The sequence below is a fragment of the Lissotriton helveticus genome, chromosome 9 (assembly GCF_964261635.1).
Source record: "Lissotriton helveticus chromosome 9, aLisHel1.1, whole genome shotgun sequence".
Classification (NCBI taxonomy): Eukaryota; Metazoa; Chordata; class Amphibia; order Caudata; family Salamandridae; genus Lissotriton; species Lissotriton helveticus.
The window spans coordinates 403,185,185-403,208,369 of record NC_136070.1 but is presented as its reverse complement, the minus strand read 5'-3'; positions in this window follow the sequence as shown (position 1 = coordinate 403,208,369).

The following is a 23,185-nucleotide window of genomic DNA, read 5'->3' as shown; positions in this document are numbered from 1 at the left end:
CCTCCAATGTAGGCGGAGTCAGGGCTGTTATCAATATGGCAGGAACCGCAGGAGACTGTGGCGCTGGGGTTAGATTCGGGTTATGAGTCGCCTCCAGAGTCAGGGCCGATCCAACAGCAGGGTCAAGAGGCACGGATGACGCCGAGGATGATTCTGCCAACAGTAATCCAAACAAAGGCCTCTTCAGACCCTTGGGGCTAGAAGGCATGCCAGAGTGAGCAAGACAGGTGCAGATAATCTGCAAAAATGGCTCCTGTGAAAGTGTCTACTTGTTGTGGCGTCACCGATTGAATCGGGAACGTAGGGTGCATTGAGACAAATTGTTGAATTGGTTCCTCTGTAGGAGACAGAGTCGAGAGGCACCTTGACTTCCTCATTACTTCTCTGACTGAGAGTGGCGGGATGTGGAAGAATCCAACCTCATCATCTTATGTTTACTCTTTGATTTAGATTTACCTGAAGGATAGGTGTGAGAAGATCTTTCGTGAGAACAACCTTGAAAACAGGAATGAGAATGGTTCTGCGTCCTGAATTGGGAAGGATAAGTTACTTACCTGTAGCACAAGTTACTACTTGCGTAACAATATATCTGTAAGAGACATTAGTTTGTGATAGATTCCTTACCTTAGAATATCCCCAGGCGTCAGACTGGATCCGGAAAGTTTTTCGTCAGCAGTACCCCTGCGCGTTGGTAGGTGGCGTCATGCGGCTCCGCGTCCGTCGCTGGCATTGTAACCGCTGAGATGACATCATGGAGACTACTTAGGCACCACCCATGCACCCATGCGTGCTGACGTCCGTTCTGTACACAACTTTCTGCAGAGCCATGCAAGAAACTGACAACTGGTGCCATGAAACTAGGGCCCTGAAAGGGATGACCGACACCCTAGAAATCATTTCGCAGAACGGGGATGGGTGGGGGGGTAAGGAATCTATCACTAACTAATGTCTCTTACAGATATATCGTTAAACAAGTAGTAACTTGTGCATCTGAAACAGACACATTAGTGATAGATTCCTTACCTTAGAATAGATACCCCAGCAATACCAACCCGGTGGTGGGTCTGCAAATAAGATTACACCAGAAAGTCACGGAAAACAGAATGGCCAAAGAAGCCGTCTCTCCGGACTTGACTGTCAAGGCAGTAGTTTGGTAAACGTGTGCAGCGAAGCCCACCGAACTGCCTGACAAATGCGTCCCAAGGCAGTAGTGGCTGCCGTCGCCCTGGTAGATGGGCACGCAGCCCCACAGGAGGCTTCTTGATAGCCAACGAGTAACATGCTTTGATGCACAGAACGACCCACCGAGAGATGGCCCGTTTGTGCACGGCCCAACATTTTTGGAGCCCACGTAGCCAACAAAGAGCTGGTCATCCACCCAGAACTGTTGTGTGCGCTTCAGATAGAAGGAGATCGCACGTTTTGGGTCCAGACGGTGGAGCCTCTCTTCCTCTTTCGAAGGATGTAGAGGCGGAAAGAAGGTGGGCAAAGTGATGGTCTGCCCGATGTGGAAGGACGTGACAACCTTTGGCAAGAAAGAAGGACGGTCCTTAAAACCACCTTGTCCGGATGAACAGAAAGGAAAGGAGGTTTAGAAGAAAAAGCCTGGAGCTCACTCACTCTTCTGGCAGAGGTGGTAGCTACCAGGAAAGCCGTCTTTGGAGTGAGAAAACGTAAAGGACAGTTATGAAGAGGCTCAAAGGGAGCGCACATCAGATAGGTCAAGACAAGATTTAAGTCCCATTGATGCATTATGAACGGCACGGGAGGAAACGTGGGTGTAATGCCTTTCAGGAAACAGTTAACTACTGGGGACTTAGAGAAGGCTGATCTGGAAGCCTTTGAAAGGCAGAGATGGCTGAAAGATAACCTTTGATAGTGCCCAGAGCAGAGCCCAGCTGGGCCAAGCATAGTAGGAACAGAAGGACCTCAGAAAGAGGGGCAGAAAGGGGATCCACAGACTTTACTGTGGACCATGCCACAAACTTGTTCCACCTGCAGGCGTATATCGTCTTAGTGGAGGGATGCCTGGCTGCCAGAATAACATCACAGACTTCGGAAGGAAGATTGAAAGTTGTTAACTGTCGCCGCTCAATCTCCACACATGGAGGTGGAGGGTGGACAGGTTCGGGTGGAGGACCGTCCCCTGCTGCTGCGACAGAAGATCCTCCTGAAGAGGCAGTCGGATCAGGGAATCGATCGCCATGTTGAGTAGCTCGGGATACAAGTATTTTCGTGCCCAAACCGGAGCCACAAGGATGACTTGGGCTGGCTCACGCCGAATCTTCAGCACTCTGGGCAGAAGTGGTATAGGCAGAAAGGCGCACAACATACCGCAGCTCCACTTACGCCGAAAAGCATAGCCGAGCAAGCGCCGCCTTGGAAATACCAACACGCAGAAGAAAACGGGTTACTTACCTGTAACTTCAGTTATCCAGTATTGATATATTTCATAGATTCACATACTTAGAATCATCCCTGCCGACAAGGTGGGAGTCTCGCGGTACAATAAAACATATACATTATAGTCATAATAACATTATACCATAGGCTATAGTGTATAGCAAAGTCACTACATTAGCCTATCTTAGTCTTTTTGTAAAAAGAACCAAACTTGGAAACCAGCCAATCAGGCAGCAGCACCCTCTAGAACCTTCCCCACAGAGAGGCAAACCCTCAGATTTTCGTAGCACCAGTGATAGTAGTATACCATCATGATAAGGTAAGCCTCTCTGGGGAGGAGGGTGGGTCGCATGTGAATCTATGAAAGATACCAATACTGGTTAACTGAAGTTATAGGTAAGTAACTTGTTTTCTTATCCAGTATTGGGGTATCTTTCATAGATTCACATGCTTAGAATCAGAGTAGCTAGCAGTAAATAATACTTATACGCATAGTGGATGGTGGGTATCATAAGAAGTTCAAGAGATACCATATCAAACCAATGCAAAATACACAAACATATCTATTTTGTAGGAAAGAGTTAAGTCATACACATACACAACAATGGTCATATGCAATAAAGCATCTTTACAATCTCAGAAACAATATATTCTTGTCATCAGGCTTACCTTATCTAAAAAGGTTTCGTAGTACTGCTTGTCCAACTGCCGACTCAGCCTCTGTTGCCAGATCCAGGCAAAAATGCAGAGTGAAAGTAAGTATACTCTTCCATGTTGCGGCCCGGCAAATCTTGTCCGAAGACACACCAGCAAACAATGCCGTAGATGAGGACACTGCCCTGGTTGAATGAGCTTTTGGCTTGCTTGACAATGGATGGCCTGCCTTGCAATGGCAGAATTGAATAGCGGATGCAATCCACCTTGCGATAGTAGCTTTTGATACAGCTGATCCTGGCTTGGGACCACCATACGAGTGAAATAACTGATCAGATTTTCTGATGGACACAGTCTGGGAGATGTAGAATTTCAAGCATCTTTTGACATCTAAAGTATGCAATGACTTCTCCGCCGCAGAAGACGGATTAGGAAAGAATGTCCGCAATATCACAGGCTCATTGAGATGAAATGAAGTAGGAACTTTAGGTATGAATGTGGGATTAGTTCGCAAAAGGACATAATCATTAGTAAATTTCAAATATGGTTGTCTTATAGTGAACGCCTGTATTTCACTCACTTGTCGGGAAGAGGTGAGTGCCAACAGTAGAGCTGTCTTCCATGAGAGATATTTAATATCTGCTTTATGAATGGGTTCAAGTGGATGTTTCATCAGTTGTTGTAGAACCAGATTTAGTCTCCATTTCGGAGGAGGAGCTCTAATAGGTGGGAAAGTTCTGAAAAGTCCCTTCAGGAACTGCTTAATGAGACGATTGGAACAAAATGATGCCATCCCTGAAGATCTTCTGTATGTAGAAATAGTGTCTAAATGCAATTTAACCAATGCGAACATCAGACCAGACTGTGAAAGTGACAATAGATAAGGCAGAACCTTATCGGGAGAACATTCCAGCAGATGTAAGTTGTTGTTAGAGCACTAGCAACAGAATCTCTTCCATTTTACGGCATAGGTCCGTAATGTAGAAGGGGCTCTTGCTTTATTCAGAATGTCCCTTTATTCTTGAGGTAAGTCTACATCATTGAAATCTGTGAGTCCAGGAACCAAGCATGGAGTTGCAGTTGAGCTGGGCAAGGATGAAGAATCTAACCTTCGCTCATTGATAGCAGATTCGGTAGTATCGGAAGGCAGAATGGCTTGCACTTGGAGAGAAGGAGAAGTTCTGTGAACCAGTGCTGACGTGGCCATTTTGGTGCAATCAGAATCATGCAGCATGCTTCCTTCTTCATCTTGTGTAGAAGTCTCGGGATCAGAGGAAAGGATGGGAATGCGTAAGCAAAGATTCCCGTCCACCTCATCATGAAAGCGTTCCCCCAGGAACCTTTCTCCGGCTCCCAACTTGCGAAGAAAAGGCACTTCTGATTGCTTTTGGTGGCAAAGAGATCCAGATTTGGCTTGCCCCCACTTCTGAAAGATATTGTCCAGTATGGTTTGGTCCAGTTCCCATTCATGACAAGATTTTGTTGTGCTGCTGAGGGAATCTGCCCAGGTGTTCTGTACTCCTGGAAGATGTTCCACCTTGATTGCGATATTGTGCAAGAGAAGCCACTTCCAGATGTTTTGCGCTTCCTGGGACAGAATGTGAGACCTTGTACCACCTTGCTTGTTTAGATAATGCATGCAAGTGGTGTTGTCGGTTCTAATGAGAACTGTAGATCCCTGAAGTCGAGGTAGAAAAGACTGTAGGGCCTGTGAAATTGCTCGAAGCTCCAAAAAGTTGATGTGCATTTTCGCCATTGCTGAAGGCCATTTCCCTCTTATGCTGAGGTCTTGAAGATGGGCACCCCAACCTTCCAGGGAAGCATCTGTAGTGATGATAAATCCGGAATTGAAGGCGGAAAAGTGAGCCCTACGGAGACATTCTTGGAACACCTCCACCAAGAAAGCTTTTCTTTCATAACTGGAGTTACTTGAACTATGTCGACGAGCGAACCTGAGATCTGGAGCCATTGATTGTCCAGTTCCTCGTGAAGTGGCCTCATTTTTAGCCGCGCCTGAGGCACTAGCAGAATTACTGACTATAAAATCCCCAGAAAGGATTTGATAATTCTCACTAAAGCGAACTTTCTTTTTCGATGATCTGATGGTCGAGAGAGAAGGCGATATATTCTGTCTGTGGACAAGAATGCCTGGTCTTGAATAGTGTCTAATATTGCTCCCAGAAATTGTATTACTTGAGAAGGATAGAGGCTTGACTTTTGGGCGTTTAATGAGAGGCCTAGAGAGTGAAACATTTGCAGGCATTTTGTTGTTGCAAGAGAAGCCTGGCAAAAGGATGGATCCTTTATTAGCCAGTCGTCCAGATATGGGAATAGTTGGATGCCTTGCAGCCTGAGATGAGCTGTTACCGGAGTTAGAAATTTGGTAAAGACTCTTGGAGACGAGCGCAGGCCAAATGGAACGACTTTGAAATGTGCACCTGTCACAGTGAATCTCAGGAACTTTCGATGTTTGGGATGAATTGGGATATGGAAAAACGCATCTTGGAGATCCAAGGTTGTCATAAAATCTGCATGATCTAGAAGCTGAAGAATTTCCTGGAGTGTTATCATGCGAAAGGATTTCTTCTGAAGGTACTTGTTCAGCATTAGCAAGACTAAGATTGGCCTCCAATCCCCAGATTTTTTCTTTATCAGGAAAAAGCGAGAATAGAATCCCTTTCCAGTTTGAGAGAGAGGAACTTTTTCTATTGCCCCTTTTGACAACATGGCTTTCCCTCTTTTCTGAGTAAAGAAAGATGCGGTGGGTTTTTCTTTAGAGATGGATGAGGAGGGGAAAATTTGGTGAAGTGCAGGGTGTGTCCAAATTTCATGATATCTAATACCCACTTGTCCTTGGTTATTTTCATCCAATTGTTGAAATGTTGGGAAATATTTGGAATTTTGAATGCTTGAGGCATGTCTGGTGCAGGTGCAATAGGAGTGTCACTGCCTTCTGGCAGAATCTCTGCCTTGAGGTTGACGTCTCTTGCCTTGTTGCCTGTAGGCGGCCTCTGGAGGATTCCTGTAGGTTTGCTGTTGTTGTTGGTAATTATATCCGTATCAACCCTGGTTCCCCTGTTGTTGGTATTTTTGGTAACCCCCACGAAAGGAGAAGGAACCTCTGCCTCTTGCTCCTCGAAAAGGTGTCTTCCTATTCTGCAAGGTAACCAACGATCTTGCAGTATCTGTGTCCTTTTTTATTTCCTGCAGTGCGTCATCAATATGTTTGCCAAAGAAGAGGTCGCCATCAAAAGGCATATCCAGGATTTTCGTCTGGATTTCAGGGCAAAAATGTGTGGATTTAAGCCAGCCCTTACGTCTAAGTGTAGCCGCTCCGGCGGGTTGACGGAATACGAGAGACGCTATATCCATAGAGATATCTATGACTTCGGAAGCGGCTCTTTCACCCTCCGTGAAAATTTTCTTGCCTCCATTTTCTTGTCATCAGGCAGATATTCTATATAGGCCGAGATGTCTGACCACAATGGTCGATCATATCTGCCTAAAATGGCTTAACAATTCGTAGCCCGAACGGTAGCCCCTGCCATGGTGGTAAAGCGTTTGCCTATGTTGTCAAGGCGCCTTCCATCTTTGTCAGGAGGAGCTGTTATTGGAGTGGACGGATTCCGAGATTCTCTCTGCGCTGCCTGAGAGATAACGGAGTCTGCTTTAGGGTGACCCGAAAGGCCGGCAGGTGCATCATCCGGCGCTTTGTATTTTTTGTCAATCCTAGGGAGGATTGCAGGAATGGAGAATGGAGTTTTCATGAGCTTTACTCCCTCTTCCCATATATGATCAATTATGGGGATAGAACGTGTAGACTTCCTGTTTAGATCTGTAAACTCAGATAAAAAACACTCTGTCTTCTGTACTGATGATGCAAGGTCAGTGTTCCTAGCGCTGCCTTTAGGGAAACTGTTATTTTATTTCCGTTCTGCCTGGCTTTTAAAAACAAAAATACTCTTCTTGTGACTCTAACAGTACCTGCGCTTTCTGCATTGAAGGAGCGCTCTCACCTCGTTCCACCACAGGGCTCCTTCCCTGATTGTTGTGGAGGGTGACAAGCGTTGTACTTCTCCTTTAACAACTTTCAGCTGGCGGGGCTAAGTAGAGGTGTGCTCTGACGATCACATGACCTAGAGTTCCACCCTACTTGAAGCCTGCCATTTCTCACGCGCAGCGGATGATGTAAGGTCAGTGTTTCTAGCGCTGCCTTTAGGGAAACTGTTATTTTATTTCCGTTCTGCATGGCTTTTAAAAACAAAAATACTCTTCTTGTGACTCTAACAGTACCTGCGCTTTCTGCATTGAAGGAGCGCTCTCACCTCGTTCCACCGCAGGGCTCCTACCCTGATTATTGTGGAGGGTGACAAGCGTTGTACTTCTCCTTTAACAACTTGCAGCTGGCGGGGCTAGGTAGAGGTGTGCTCCGATGGTCACATGACCTAGAGTTCCACCCTACTTAAACCAATGCCATTTCTTACGCGCAGCGGGCGCGCTACCGGCGCGCCGAAGGCAAGCCCGTCTGCGCCCAACCAGGCCCAGGGGCCACGACCTCTGCCCAAAATCCTATAGAACGGCTTGCCTACTCCTCAGAACAACTCCATGCCTGTCGGCTACTTGACAACCAGGGTTGTACCTCTTTCCAACTGGGCAGACTCTGTCCCAGTCTCTGCGCCAAATGTAAATTTTTCCTTGACTCCCCTCAATTTTGTCGCCGTTTCTCGCCAGGGACGAAGCCTACTCCCAACTTCACGTTTCTCTCCCTAAACTGTCGCTCCTTACCCAAGCACAAAAGGAACATTTACGATCTTTTAATTGAAGAACAACCTGATGCGCTGTTTCTCACAGAGACATGGCTCCACGAAAGTTCTGGCCCGGACATCACTGAAGCTTTACCGTCTAATTATGCGATTGTCAGGTCAGATAGACTCAACCAAATCGGGGGAGGCATAGCAATAATTATGAAAAATACGCTACAATGCAACTTTGACCCACTTAATTTCCCTAACTGCGAGGCTGCCCTTTTCAAACTCTCTCTTCACCCCAACTTCACTTTCTCCGGCCTGTTAGTCTATCGGCCACCTGGTCCTTCGAACTCATGGGCATTAGCATTTCCTAACCTTATAGCTTCTCTTCTTATGAACTCACGCAACTTTTCAATCTTGGGCGACTTAAACCTACACCTAGAGGACCCACAAATTTCTACCAGTAGTAATCTAATAGCTGATTTAGCGGCTATGAACATTATACTCTGTAATTCAGGACCTACTCACAGGGCCGGCCATCTTCTTGACCCAATTTTTTTCAACCTTCCAGATATCTATTGCTCTACAGCACTTCCTCTGCACTGGTCGGATCATTTTCTATCCAAATTCAGTTTCACCCACCCCATTGTTCCTTTCACCCCCAGCCGTCCCCTGAATGTTTGCAAGAGAGTTTGGAAAAAATTAGATATTAAAACTCTCAATCTAGCCCTAGATTTCTATCCCCCTCAGCATGCTCTAATGCTGGTTCCACTAAGGGTGATATAGAAATGTTATCAGGAAAGGTGGATGTTTGGCTCATGGATGCTATTAACTCCTGTCTCCCCTTATCACAGAAAAAACGTAAGGTACACAGAAATCCAGCTCCCTGGTTCAATGAACCACTAAAATCTGTAAAATCCAAATGTAAGCGCCTAGAAAGGAGCTGGAGGAAAGACTACTCCCCAGAATCCAGGGACGCTTACAAGAAAGAATTGAAACAATATCACAAATTATGCAATATGGCTAGAGCTAGCTATGTCGCTAAAACCATGTCTGAGTCTACGAACCAATCCAAAACTCTTTTTGAATTGGTTAAAGAATTAGCGGGTTCTAAAACTACAGTTAAGCCACCCACCCTGAAGAACAACCAGTGCGAAGAACTTGCCTTATTCTTCACACACAAAATCAAAACTATTTACCTGGACATAGCCAATCTTCAATCTAATACACCCCAGAACTTTCAGATATCCACCCTGAGCACCAATATTTGCCCTGTTACGCCATACCTGTCGTGCACCCACGAACACCTGAATTCGTGGCCACTTTCAAACCTGGATGACTTGAGGATGACCTTGGGCAAATTGAAATCTGGCTCACCCAAAGATCCACTTCCCATCCCAATATTAAAACAACTAGATTGCTCTCACTTATCCATGATTTGTAATACCCTTAACCTTTTCCCTGCAAGAGTCAACTGTCCCGGCTAGTTGGAAACACGCCATGGTGACACCGCTTTTAAAAAAGCCTACAGCTGACCCTAGCGTTTTTTCCAACTTCCGCCCTACTACGCTGTTGCCTGCCTTCTCTAAAATTCTTGAGAGGCACATTCATTCCCATCTCGTTCAGTTCACTGAAACAAATCACATCCTCCATCCCTCGCAATCTGGTTTTCGTCTTGGTTTCTCTACTGAAACAACACTATTGGGAGTCACGGAGAACCTGCGGCTTCACCTTAATAGAGGAGAAACTGTTGCGCTTATACTACTTTACCTCAGCGCAGCATTCAATACCATCTCTCACACCATTCTCATACAGACCCTAACCTCAATGGGCATTGGTGGCTCTGCACTGAATTGGCTTTCCTCTTTTTTTATCTCACCGCACATTTCAAATTTTCTCCAACACAGCAACTTCCAAAGTTCATTCATCTCCCTATGGTGTTCCGAAGGGCTCTGTGCTCAGCTCCCTCCTCTTCAACTTATTTATTAAACCACTGGCCCTTATCGCAGAACAAGCAGGTCTCACCCTATACACATATGCTGATGACTCCCAGATTACTTTTCCCTTTCAAACCCAGGCCCTGACTCCACATCCTTCTTGCAGTTAGGCTTAGGGAAAATTGCCACCTGAATGAATAACAATCTACTTAAACTGAATGGTTGTAAGACTGAAGTCTTGATCCTGGGTCAAAAACAAGATCTATGGAATGCTAAGCACTGGCCCACCGAGATGGGTCCCCTTCCTATTCCATCAGACCATGTACGAAATCTGGGTTTCACCATTGATAATGCTTTGACCATGCACCATCAGGCTAGCAAGGTCTCGGCCACCTGCTTTACAATCTTGCGGTGGCTGAGGAAAATCATCTGGATGCTGCCATACGACACCCAACACACTGTGGTCCATGCCCTTATAACCTCTTGACTGGACTACGGAAATGTCCTCTATCTTGGGGTGAACAAGGCAGTGAAAAGACAACTGCAGCTGGTTCAAAATGTCGCCGCAAGGCTACTACGTAAAATTCCTAAAACAGCTCATATCTCGGACATCTTCGAGACTTACATTGGCTCAGGGTAGAGAGTCGCATTAAATTCAAAACCCTGAGCTACATGTTCAAAATCAAAGTTGGATCAGCTCCACTATACCTACAATCCCTTGTCTGCCCCTACATTCCCTCTCGCCACCTCCGGTCCTTATCCAAAGGCAACTTCACTGTCCCCAGAATTAGACTTTCTAGAATGGGTGGCAGATCATTTGTGTACATTGGACCTACTCTGAGGAATTCGCTCCCCCTGAATATTCGCTTAGAAACCAGCTATATCCGGTTTCGCAGAGCAGTCAAGACCTGGCTTTTCAATCAATAACGCTATCCCTGTCTGCAACGTTAGGCCACTTAGCACCTTACCTGTTCAGTGCCGGGAAACCCTTTTTGGGTAGCTGTCACGCTTAATAAGCTTAATAAATAAATAAATAAATAAATACTGGCATGGTCAGGTGAAACCTAGCAGATGCCCTTTCCTTAATGACATGGAAACCTCCTATGTCCTCAGGAGGAGAGTCTGCAGCTGGAAGAACCAGTGAAGCTGGAGTCGGGATCAGATATTCATCCCAATCATCTACTGTAGTGGGTGAATTAGGAATTTCTCCATCCTCTGCTACCGTGTCCCCGTCATCATCTTGCAGCAGCTGTGAAGGCAACGCCACCTGGGGCTCAGAAACTGGCGTTGAAGGTGTCACAGGTTGCATCTCTATAGGTGCAGAAGCTTGTTGTGGAGCTGGAACTGGAGGAAAACAGCTATTATAGTCTTTCAACGTTGCCGTAAGGTCCTGAAGCAAAGTTTTTTTTTTTTTTTTTTTTTTTTATTGTGTAAGACGTTTATTGCACTTTTCACACATAAAGGAAACGTAATACATTTTCCACGCCTACAACCATAAGAGGCCGGCTAGATACATTCATGTTGTAGATATCGAGTCACGCGTTGTACACAGCCCATCAGCCGACATCATTAAGACCGGCGGCGTTACATGTAGAAGCATGTGCGATACAGTACAGTGCCATTATCGCTTACAAACACGTTCAGATTCTTACATTTTTTTGCTTAAATTAACCAACAACTAAACCAAAAATGAATCCTTCATTCAACTTAGGTCACTGTGGCACAGCATTCTCCCCCCCCCACTGTAAACGTTTATCAGTACACATCACCATCTGTTACTCCGTGGTCCGTTTCGCTATTGTGATTCACTTTGCTCCGTTGCATGTGTTAGTAAATATTGCCTTAGATACACCCAATAGTCTCTAGGGCGTGAGCCAGCCGGCAATTCTTCCTCATAAGTGTGAAGTGTGTCACGGCAATACGTTAAATCTTCTAGCCAGTTTTTCATCTGTGGTCTCAGTTTACTATTCCAATGCAGTGACACTCTCCGCTTTGCCATTAATAGCGCTATCATACAAAATGTACGTCTTTGCGCTCTTAATTGAGGTACAATACCCAACAAACAGACCTTGGCTGTACACTCAATTGTTCCCCCCAGCATGTCATTTAAGGCTTGAATCACTTGTTCCCAGAATCTCGCCACAGGGCGACAGTGCCACGCTAAATGTATGAAGTCTGCGTTCTCTTGCCTGCAGCGGACACAGTTAGAGTCGTCCCTTAGTCCGAATCTGTGTAGCCGCAGAGGCGTATAATACATTTGATGGAGGTATTTGTAGTGGATGATCCTCAGGTTTCCATTAGATGTTAGCATGCCGGTGAGCAGGCAAGTGGATTCCCATTCCTTCTCCGACAGTGTATCATCTAGCACTTCGCCCCATTTAACTCTCGCCTTAGCGGTGTTCCCTCCAATGTCTGTCTGTGTGCTTGTGTACAACCTAGATACCAGGTGTGAGGCCTTGTGTGTTGTGAGTATCAGCTGTAGTGGCGCCAGGGTACGTGGTTCCGCCGGGAAAGCAGGAAAGTGCTCTTTCACCGCCCTCTGCAGTCGATAGTAGGTAAACCTAAACAGCAGTGTGGGATTGCTAATATAGTCTAGGTCGTCTAATGTTTGAAAGATCCCCTCTTTGTATAGGTCTCCCAGCTTGTCAATACCTGCGTTTCTCAGTATGTCCATTCCGACCTGTTCCTGCGTAACTGAAAGCGCCGGATGATGAGCTAGTGGGAGTGCAGGTGCATAAAGTGGCAGGCCATCCGTTAACTTGCCCATTAATCTCCACGCTTCCACGGTGGTATTAACCGGGTTAATGTCATGGTCATGTAATTTTACCCGTTTATATGGTAGTATGCTTGTCAGCGGAATCGGGTCCGTGTCCCCCGCTTCCACCGCCACATGTGTCAGAAAGGGTATTTCGTGAAACCAGTGATGTGCAAACTGTGCCTGAGCGCACAAGTAATATAGATATAGATCTGGGACCTTGAAACCACCTTTAGCATACGGGAGTTGTAGTGTTCTTAACTCCAATCTGGCTTGCTTTCCCGCCCATAACAGATTCAGCACTAATTTATTTATATTGCGGAATACCTCCGCAGGGGGTTTGATCGGTATATTATTAAACAAATAGAGGAACTTGGGTAGAAGCACCATCTTTACGATAGCAGCTCTGTCCGCCAGTGATAACGGCAGTTTGTTCCATCTCTTAACCTTCTCTTCCAGAGTCGATATCACTCTTCCGTAATTAGTGCGGACAACTAATTCTGGATCCCTGTGAAACCATACTCCCAGGTATCGCGTCGGTTCGTCTTGCCATTCTAGGGGATAGTCCAGGGCCGTCGGGCTTGTGCTATCTGATAGCGTCAGAACAAGGGACTTGGCCCAGTTGATCTGCAGCCCCGAGTGTTGGCCAAATTTCAAATATTCGCGCAGTAGTGGGTTAAGGTGTTGTTCAGGGTTTTTTACGTAAAGTACCATATCATCTGCATATAGCGATATATGTATGGGGCGCGACGGCATCTGTATTGCCGAGTAGTGATGATGTTGTCTAATTTTGCAGGCTAAGGGCTCAAGAATGAGGGCAAAAAGCATCGGGGAGAGTGGACACCCCTGTCTAGTGCCTCGACATATTTTAATCGGGTCCGAAACATGTTTGTTTATCCTAATGCGTGCAGTTAGATTCGTGTAGAGCATTGTGATCCACCCAATGAAAATTGGCGGAAACCCCATGCGTGTTAGTACGGCGTGAAGGAAGGGCCAATCTATTGTATCAAACGCTTTTGCCGCGTCTAGTAAAACCGCCACTGCCTTTATGTCCGGCGCCAGGTAATGTGCTAGTGCAAATAACGTGCGTGTATTGTGCGTTGTTGATCTTTCCGGTATGAAGCCGGATTGGTCCGGTCGTATCAGGAGAGGCATTAGTGGTTTTAGTCGTTCCGCCAGTAAGCTGGCGATTATTTTAGTGTCCACATTTATGAGCGACAGGGGGCGGTATGAGTCACATTGCTCCTCGTCTTTGCCTGGTTTCAACAGCGCGATGAGTACGGCTTCCCTCATGGATGGTGGCAATGTTTGGGCCTCGTGCGCTGCGCCGTATAAACGTACTAGGTGTGGTGCAAGTAAGTCTGCAAATGTTTTATAAAATTCTATCACAAAGCCATCTGGCCCAGGCGCCTTGCCATTTGGTTGCCACTTAATAGTGTCAATAACCTCCTCTGTCGTTATAGGGCGAGCTAGGTACGCTCTGTGGCCCTCAGACAACCACGCTATTTCCACATCCTCCATGTAGGACAATAGGTCCTGCTGTGGTATCGCCGGACGTGCCTCATACAACTTGCCATATGTGTCCATGAATTCGCTCATTATGCCCTTGATGTCATGAGTCACCGTGCCCACTCGGGTTTTGACTGCTGTAATGTGCTGTGGTGCTCGCCCTGTACATATTTTTTCCGCTAGGGCTCTTCCCGGCCTGCCACCTTCCCCATACATTCTAGCAGTTTTGCGTTTAAAGATATATTTAAGCTCATCAGCTGCAAACTGTCTATGTTCCGCTAGTAGTTCATGTATGTTTCCCAGCAGCGCAGTGTCCCCTGTAGTTGTATAATTTTGTTCTAGTGTTTGTATTGCGTTTTCACGGTTTTTTAACTGTTGCCTGATGTCCCTTAGTATGCCTGTAGTCGTGCTAATGCAAACCCCCCGTAGTGTGGCTTTGAAAGCTTCCCATAGTAAGCTAGGATCCTCTACCGCGGGGCAGTTTAGGTCAAAGTAGTCTATAATTGCTTTATGGAGTGTGTCGACGTACAATGGGTCACGTAGTGCGGCTGCATTGAATCGCCATGTGAACGGCGGAGGTTCGTAGTGCGGAATCCTCACCTCCAGCAGCACTGGACTGTGATCCGACAGTGTTCTAGGGAGATGTTTGATATTGTGTGTCCACGATAGCATATTCTGTGTGCCCAGCCAGTAGTCCAGCCTAGACCAACTTTTGTGCGCCGCGTTTATGTGCGTTGCAACTAATTCTCCTGGGTGTTGGACCCTCCACATGTCAACCAGTCGTAAATCCTCCATAACATCATGGAGCCTCGCTCTCGCTCTCACATGTGGTTCTGCCGTGTGTGGTGACCTGTCAAGTCCCTCCTTCAGTGCTATATTGAAGTCGCCCCCCCATATTAGACTGTCAATCTGGATATCAGCTACTTTGTGCCATAGTGTCTCAAAAAAACCCGGGTCATCTACATTAGGCCCATATGTGTTTACCAATGCGACCTTGTGCTGTCTTACCGTACCCGCAACTATCACGCTTCTACCATCTGTATCCCTGTGCACTTCTGAAATCTGAAAGTGCACTCCCTTCCGTATTAGTATGCTGACCCCTCGGGAATACGACGAGTAATTTGAGCTAGTGACTGATTCAGCCCATCTACTCCCCCATGTGGATGTATTGTTCACCACCATATGTGTTTCCTGCAGGAAAGCCACATCTATGTGCAATCTATCGAAATAAGCAAACATTTGTCTAATTTTCTTCGGATTGCCCAAGCCTCTGACATTCCACGTTATGAATTTTAGAGTGTCTGGTCGTGCCAGACCATTAATTATGGGTTTTGCTATGGCATTGCGTGACTTTTTCTATCATACAGCTCGGCCACATTTTGCGCCATCATTGATAAAAGAACATATCGTCTAGCAATGAGTACATTAACAGTAATAGTGCAGTTGCAAAATAGAGAGGTCGCAATGCTTCTCAGCCACAGTGAATCTATTTGAACAGTCTCTTGTATCCCTTCCCACCCCCTTCAGCACCCAAACTTTGCCAAAGCCATCCCCTTGTAACAACCAATTCAAACGTAGAACTTGAGCTGGGGTACACCCGCTTGGGGGTGTCGCCAGGTGCACACATCTCCATCCACATGGTGGATGTGGACGGGTGCGTTTGTCGTTTCTAACGATCACAATAACCCTTCCTCCCTCACCCACTCCCCGCCGCAGTCTTACCACAGTTTCGTATTCTATTGCCACATTCAACGCAACTGCAGTCCGGAGCACTTGGTCGCAATGGTACTCACTGCGCAGGACAACAGCTCGTGTCCCGTCCGCCAATTGCATTTACCTGCATGATTCATTCATGTCCCCACCTGCCGGCGTTCATGACATTAGAGGACTTCTGCGAGCGATATATTTGCTTCAACATGGCCCCTTCATTCACTTAAGTAGTAGATATCTCTGGAGATTGTCATCTGTAGGATGATTTAGTGAAACACGAGGTCCTCAATCCAACAGCTCCTCAATCGTTATCGCTTGTCCGGTCCTCTCGGTCTTGTGTCTTTCTCCGCTTACCAAATTTCTTGATATATTCCTGAGCCGCTTGCACCGTCGGTAGAATCACAGGTTTATCCGCATTCGTGATTTTGAGCTTTGCAGGATACAGCATTGCGTACTCGAGACCTAGCTCTCGTAGCTTCTTTTTTACTTGCGCAAATTCTTTCCTCGCCAACTGTACAGCCATGGTGTGATCTGGGTAGAATTCCAGTGTATTGCCTTGATATGTAACTGTGCCCATTTCTCTAGCGAGTCGTAAAACCGTTTCTCTGTCCCTATAGTTGAGCAAGCGGGCAATTATTATGCGCGGGGTGGCTCCCGGCTTTGGGACTGGTGCCAAGGAGCGGTGCGCTCGTTCAACCAGGAAAACCGCTGACAGGCTCTCAGTGCCAAACAGTTCCTTCAGCATCTTCTCAATGTTTCTTTCCATTTTTCCCGTGTTGGTGGTCTCCGGCAGACCTGCTATGCGGACGTTATTCCGTCTGGACCTCGCTTCTTGGTCCTCCACCTTGGCACGCAGGACCTCCAGTGTCTTTTCAATGCCGCTGTATGCTTTCATTGTGGTCCTGGACTCATCTTCCACTGTGGAGATCCGCCTTTCTGCCTCCACTATCCTTTTGTCGTGCTTCTCAATTTTCGCCGCCATGTTGTCCACACGTTGCATGACGTTGTCCAGCTTGTTATTCATGTCTTGCAGACTGTGCTGGATCGCTCTCAGGACTGCCTCCATGCCGGTCCCGTCAGTCGATTCCTGGTCTCCTTCCGCGTCCAATGTTGCCGCATTGCCTTTGGTCTGTCTCCTGGCCTCAAAAGGCAATTTGGTCTGCTGTTTGTCCGGTTTCCCCATAGTGACAGTACACGTGAGAGGGCTGTGTCGCGGCGTTCCCGGGCCCAGCTTTGGCGCGGTATTCACAAGAGAGCGATTTCGACGTTGGGGTGTTCTGGATGCCCACCGTGTGCCAGTGGTATTCATCGGAATGTGCCGCAAGGATGCATGTTCCTCTAGCTGTGTTTGCTGTGGCTGGTATATGACGTCAATAGGAACTCGCTGTCTCCCTCTCTACACCTCAGCACTCCCCGTCAGGTCGTCTGCCACTGCCACCCGACCGGCGACAGCCACTCAATGACCAGCGATCACACCAGCAACTCCTGCTTGCTCTGTCGTTTGGGCTGCTTGCGCTGTTCCGTGCAGTGTGCTCGAGGGGGACTACTTTCCCGACTTTTCTTGCCAGCGCGCAGCGTGTGAGCACCTCACCGTCTGTGCACTGCCGTTCGCGCCAGTCACAGTGGCAGCCAGTTTTTTGTGGCCACAGCACGCTCCCAAAGTCAATACAGTATGTTAGGGATCACTTCCAACACGTACACTTCGCTCGTTCCGCGCCTTCATTAAGTCCGAGGAGCCACGCACCGCCACAAGCCCCGATCACTGCCCATGTACAGGCGGAGGACCCGTCTTCGCTCTCTTAGCACACTACCTCGTAGCTGGCTCCACCGACGTTACCGCTGACCGGTCCGCTTGATCTTTGCCTCCGTACAGTCCCGCTCCTTCCCTCCGCCGATATGCAGATTTTGCGTTCCACCGTCTCCGCCATTTTGTCACCGGTGACACGCAAGCTCAGCAAGAGCGCCCCGACAGACCTCACATCACAATGTTAGTGTCGCCCTGGCGAAAGTCGGTCCCTGCAGCGCCTGGACGGTGTAATAGCCGGTTGTGGGTCACACCAGGGCTGGCGTCAGTTCGAATCATCTGTGGCTCCGAGTGACAGGTGCGGCCATCCGAGATCGCCACTCGTCTCCTCACCGTTTTTCGCCGTTTTAGAGAACAATGTCGTCCCTTGCAAGTTCACATCACCAGCGGAGTATTGGTCACATCTTCCGATTCGCAATTATGCCTGTGACAGCACATTAGCAGTGGTTCCAGGGGTTGAAAGGCCGCGTTTTCGGCACCCGTCTGGCGGAGCTGACTTACAAGTCAACCATTCCGCAGTGCGCCCTCTAGCGCCCCCCGTCCTGAAGCAAAGTTGCAGGCATTTTAACCACTGGCTCTTGATGGAACAATTCTTGAGGTCCTCTTAAAGACTCACATGGTTCATAGTATTCCTCCTCTTCATCATCTTCTTGATATTTTATTCTGAGTTGTGAAGGGTCATGTGCCTGTCCATAGGGATCATCATCATCTTCAGATTCCTCCAAATAATGGCTAGATGGTAAAGGTGAAATGTGTGACACATCATGGTAAAATTGTCTGGTAGACGATAATTTAGAGCTCAAAATCGGCGTAAATTGTAAAGGCGTGGGCTTTTTTACACTTCAAAGTGGCAGAAATATATGTCGATGGTGATTCATAGTCTGCTGAGATGGCTGTAACAGACGGCATCGTCGATGTTGTAATCATAGACGTCTTCGACAGAAAAGACATCGTCGACGGAAAAGACATAGTCGATGAGGTGGTCGTCGACGTTATGGTTGATGTGGTCGTCGATGGTGGACTCGCCGTCTAGCGTATAATCCTCGTCGGCGGTGAGATCGTCGACGGTATCGTTGACGGCAGGCTCATCGACGGCGGGCTCGTCGACGGAACTTGAAGCATCGTCGACGGGATACTCGTCGACGACGGGAGATCCAGCATCGACGACGGAGGCATCATCGACGAGATCCTCGACGACAAATCCGATTTCGTCGACGGTGTATTTTTCTTCGCCGCTGAAGATCCACTCACCTTCTGTGGCGATTTTCTCGTCGACTAAGATGTTTTACATGTTGACGGAGGGTCCTGAAGAGATTTAGAGGTAGTTTTCAGAGAAACCTTCACCTTGTCTCTAGATTTGACCTCAGAAGATGTAGGAGAGTAGGGTCTGCTTCCTATGGTCACCCCAACTTCTTGCTGTGATTCTCTGGTTTTTCGACTTTAGTGTGGCTGTGGGCCTGCTAATCAGACCCACAGCCCAGCTGTTCTCTACCTAAATTGATACCATGTACTTTAGGTACATACCTGATTGGGTATTGGGTCACCTTTGTGAGCCCCTGTATAGAGTACCATAGGTACCCAGGGCATAGGTGCATCCAAGGCCTACCAAGGGCTGCAGCATGTATTATGCCACCCCTGGCTGGCCATCCAAACTGACACCACAGGCTGATCACTCAGCTGGGGTAAGGTGATGTAGTCACCCCTTACTTAGATATAGTATATCTATATCTACCTTATATATAGACACATAGTAACCTATAAGTCACTCCTATGGCAGGCCTTAACAATACTGGAGGCAGAGTGCTTGGTTTTATGTGAGAGGGTGCCCTAGCATGAGCTGTGCCCCTCTGCAGCTTTCAGAACCATGTCTTTATATCTGTTCTATTATATAGCCATACCATATACTCTTAAGTGCATTATAATCCTCGCGGTTAATGCAACTTTGGTTTGGCTTTATCAAAACATGTCGTGTAAGGTGTCAAACACTTTGGAATACCACCCCCCGCCAATTCTGGCGGCGGGGGTAGCATTCAACCCTTCAAGAGGGAAAAGACTGCTTTACCCGGTTAAAGTTAAACAGAGCCTCAGCATCACAAAATGGATGCTGCTGCCACAGACCCAAGTCTGACCTCCTGCAGCTGGACGAAACTCCGGCAAGGGAGGCCTGGACAATAGGTTTCCTGTCGAAGGAGGTGCTAGCACCTCCCCAGACAGCCTGTAGTGTATTGGGGCAAGGTGGGTTGAATGGAAAGATGCTTTTCCAGACACTGCTCCATGCATAGCCCGGTTCAAACTAGTTGCTGGGGCACTCCAGCCCTGCTCTGGCATGAAACTGGACAAAGGGAAAGGGGTGTAACCACCCCCTTCTCAGGTCCACCCATAGGAGGGATCTAGCAGGTAATCCAGCCCCTAAAATCAGTATAAAGATAGGAGCTGTGTCTAGAGACATTAGATTATCCTGGAACGAAACTCTGAAATGAAACTCTTGGACCTTCGACATTCTATACCGACTAGAAGACTGAAGACATCTCCCTTGTGGTCAAGGAGTGACTACCCTGTGCAAACAGGCACCACCAGTAACTTGCCGGTCTGCTTTGTCGACGCTCCTGACAGATCCCGAAGACTCAGCGACTCAGGAACTGGACTCTCAGGCTTCTCTGACTCCGACCCAGATCCACAGCAAAGCTGAGACCCGTGGCAGACACGAGAGACGTGGGACCGGACACCCTACATCTTGCTATCTGTGCAACGACCGAGGCACCCTCGCAGTTGTGCATTGAGGTACGAGAAGCCCCAGACCCGAGCACCATTTGCACCAAAGCTCAGCCCTCCACACTCCACGAGTGCCGTGTGGGGCCTGCTCCTGCATTTCAGCTCGACGCGTCTTCCCGGTTGCTAGCCCGTTTTCTAGTGAGCCCTCTGAATTCGAGCCTATGAATTTACACCGCTTTCCTGGTTGCTCCGGGCTTGCTCCACCTTCCCTACAAAGGAGAAGCTCCCCAGACCTTGTTGGTCTGACTTGAAGCCAATCTTCACTTCCTGCGTGGATTGCGGTTGCCAAGGATTGTTGGGTCCAATCCGGATATCGACACCGCAGTCAACTAGATCCTTCGTGGGACAGCTCGAATCCAGCTCCTGGTCATCGTCGACACCTCCTGGTCCTCGTGGCTGCAGAGACAAGCTTCACCTCTTCGCCTGATTGCTAGTGACCCAGACTCTGTCCCCTCTGCTTTCAGGTTCTTCAGTTCTTCGATCCACCCTTGGATCCACCCGGACACTCTTCCTTTGGCCGCCTGCAGCACTTCTTTTGCAAATCTCCATTGAAAGCATTGACGAAACTCAACACGAAAAGACACCTATGCACCCGGCTTCCCTGGGTGAGGTAACTTGAGTACTCAGGAGCTCCCGTGGGTATTGACTATCCAAGTGTCCTAGTTTAAAGGGGTTTTGTTGTAGTCCATCCGGAAGTGCCCTAAAACAGTAACTTTGTAACTTCTTCGCTCTCTATTATGAGGCAATGGTAACTCGCGACTGTGTTCCCACGCTGCACGCGTCTCCCGTGGGTCTCCTACTTCCTAACCTTTGGTTGTTTAGTGTAGTCCCAGCGATTCCCTAGGCCTTAGGCCTATTCACTATTCCTGAAGTGGTCCTTATACAACTTACTTAGTATATGGTTTGTGAGGCCCCTAGGGCAAAACTGTATTTGTGCAACTTATAGTATGCTTAATGAGTAACTTGTGATGTATTTCGATCTCTGACCTCATAAAGAGTTCAGAAGAGTTGTGTTAGAAATAAATACATATATATTAGATATATACCTTGTGTGGTGTCCTTTCATTTGGTACTCAAGGGATTATAATTGGTAAAACAGCTGGCTTTATATGCTCTCTGAAGTTTTAGCCTAAGACTGCTGGTCCATGCTACCACTAGGATAGCTTGTCTATAAGGTTGACTTTACAACCAATATCAATAAGGGTCGTTTAGACTGGTGCAATGTGCCCACTAGAATAGTGGACATCATATGCCAGGCTAACTTCTCACATTGGTGGCAATGGTGGGATAAGAGCTTGCTGTTGTTTTACCATATAATCTTGAGCGATCATTTGAAAGATCACATTAAGGTACCTGTAGGTACATATAAATCAAGTTCTTATAATACTTTAAGTTCTACTGAACTTAGCAGTTGTAGAGGAAAGGGCTTAACACACCCTGACTACAACTCCTAGAGAGGTTCTAGTAGGAAACCATTTAATATAGGTAGGTGCATACACCACACTTCACTAGAAAATGTCCTTGGGTGGCGAGCCTAGTGCGTCTCTCCGCACACCCAGAGGGTGCCCTCTAAGTATGATTAATTCACTTTTAATGAGCTTAGAAGCCTGTGTGCAGTCAGAAAATTGAGACAAGGACAGAGTCCAACCTTCAATCACTTGGTAGATATCTTAGTGGCTCATGATACAGAAAATGCATCAGACATAGATAACCAAGGTAGTAGAGAGGGGGGCCATCCATCCACAGAGGAGAATGTTGGAGAAGGTCCAGCACTATCTGATGAGGAGGTGGATGCTGAACAGGATGAGGTTGCTGAACCTATGCTGAGCAACACAGGACTATCTGGGGGTAGAGAGGGCCTTGGTGGGCCCCACTCCTACCTTTCCAAGTAGGCCTACCAGGAGACACAGAAGGCACAGGTCACTGTCCAGTGGCTTTGAGCATTCTGATGACTCAGTAGGGTCTGATGCCTCTGCTCTAAGGAGGATGACTTCCCCTCAGAGGAGAGAGCATAAAGCTAGGATGAAGGAAGTAAATCTTATAATCAAGAGGCAAGAAATTGCCCTTGCAAAAGAGACCCTGGCTCTTGAAAGAGAGAATAAGTTAAGTGTGTTAGAACCCACTGGTGGCAGCAATATACCTAGAGATAGGGAAAGGTCTCATGACCATAGAAACCTGAATAGGATTGTCCCTCCCTATCAGGTTGGGGATTATATCCACAAATGGATAACTGCTTTGGAGAGGGCTTGCAAAGTACAGCAGGTTCCCCAAAATCAGTGGGCAGCAATCTTATGGCTCTCCTTTGCAGACAAATGTAGAGATAAGCTCCTGACAGTAAGTGGACAGGATGCTGACAACTACAATGTCTTGAAGTGTGCTCTGATAGATGGGGTTGGCTTAACCACTGAGCAGTACAGGTTGCTGTTCAGAGATACCCAGAAGACACAGACTCAGGACTGGACTGACTTTGTAGATTGTGCTACTAAGGCTCTGGAAGGCTGGTTACTGGGCAGTAAGGGTAATGACTATACAGGATTGTATAATTTGATCATGAGTGAGCAAATATTTAACAACTGTCAGAACCAGTTATTGCATCAACACCTGATTGACTCTGATCTGACTTCTCCCCAAGAATTGGGAAAAAAGGCAGACAAATGGGTCAGAATCAGGGTGAAGCAGAAGGCACAGAACCAAGGTGGTGATCAGAAGAAGCAAGACCAAAAGGGTGGGGAGAAAGCAAAAGACCAGAAGTCTTCTCGAGGTTCCCAAAGAGCTTCTAATGGTGGGGGTTCCCAACCTGCAAAAAAGAAAGAAGGTCCTAAGAAACCATGGTGCAAAGTATGTAAGGTAAATACTACTGGACCAGTGATTGCAGCAAGAAGGAGGCAGCTCC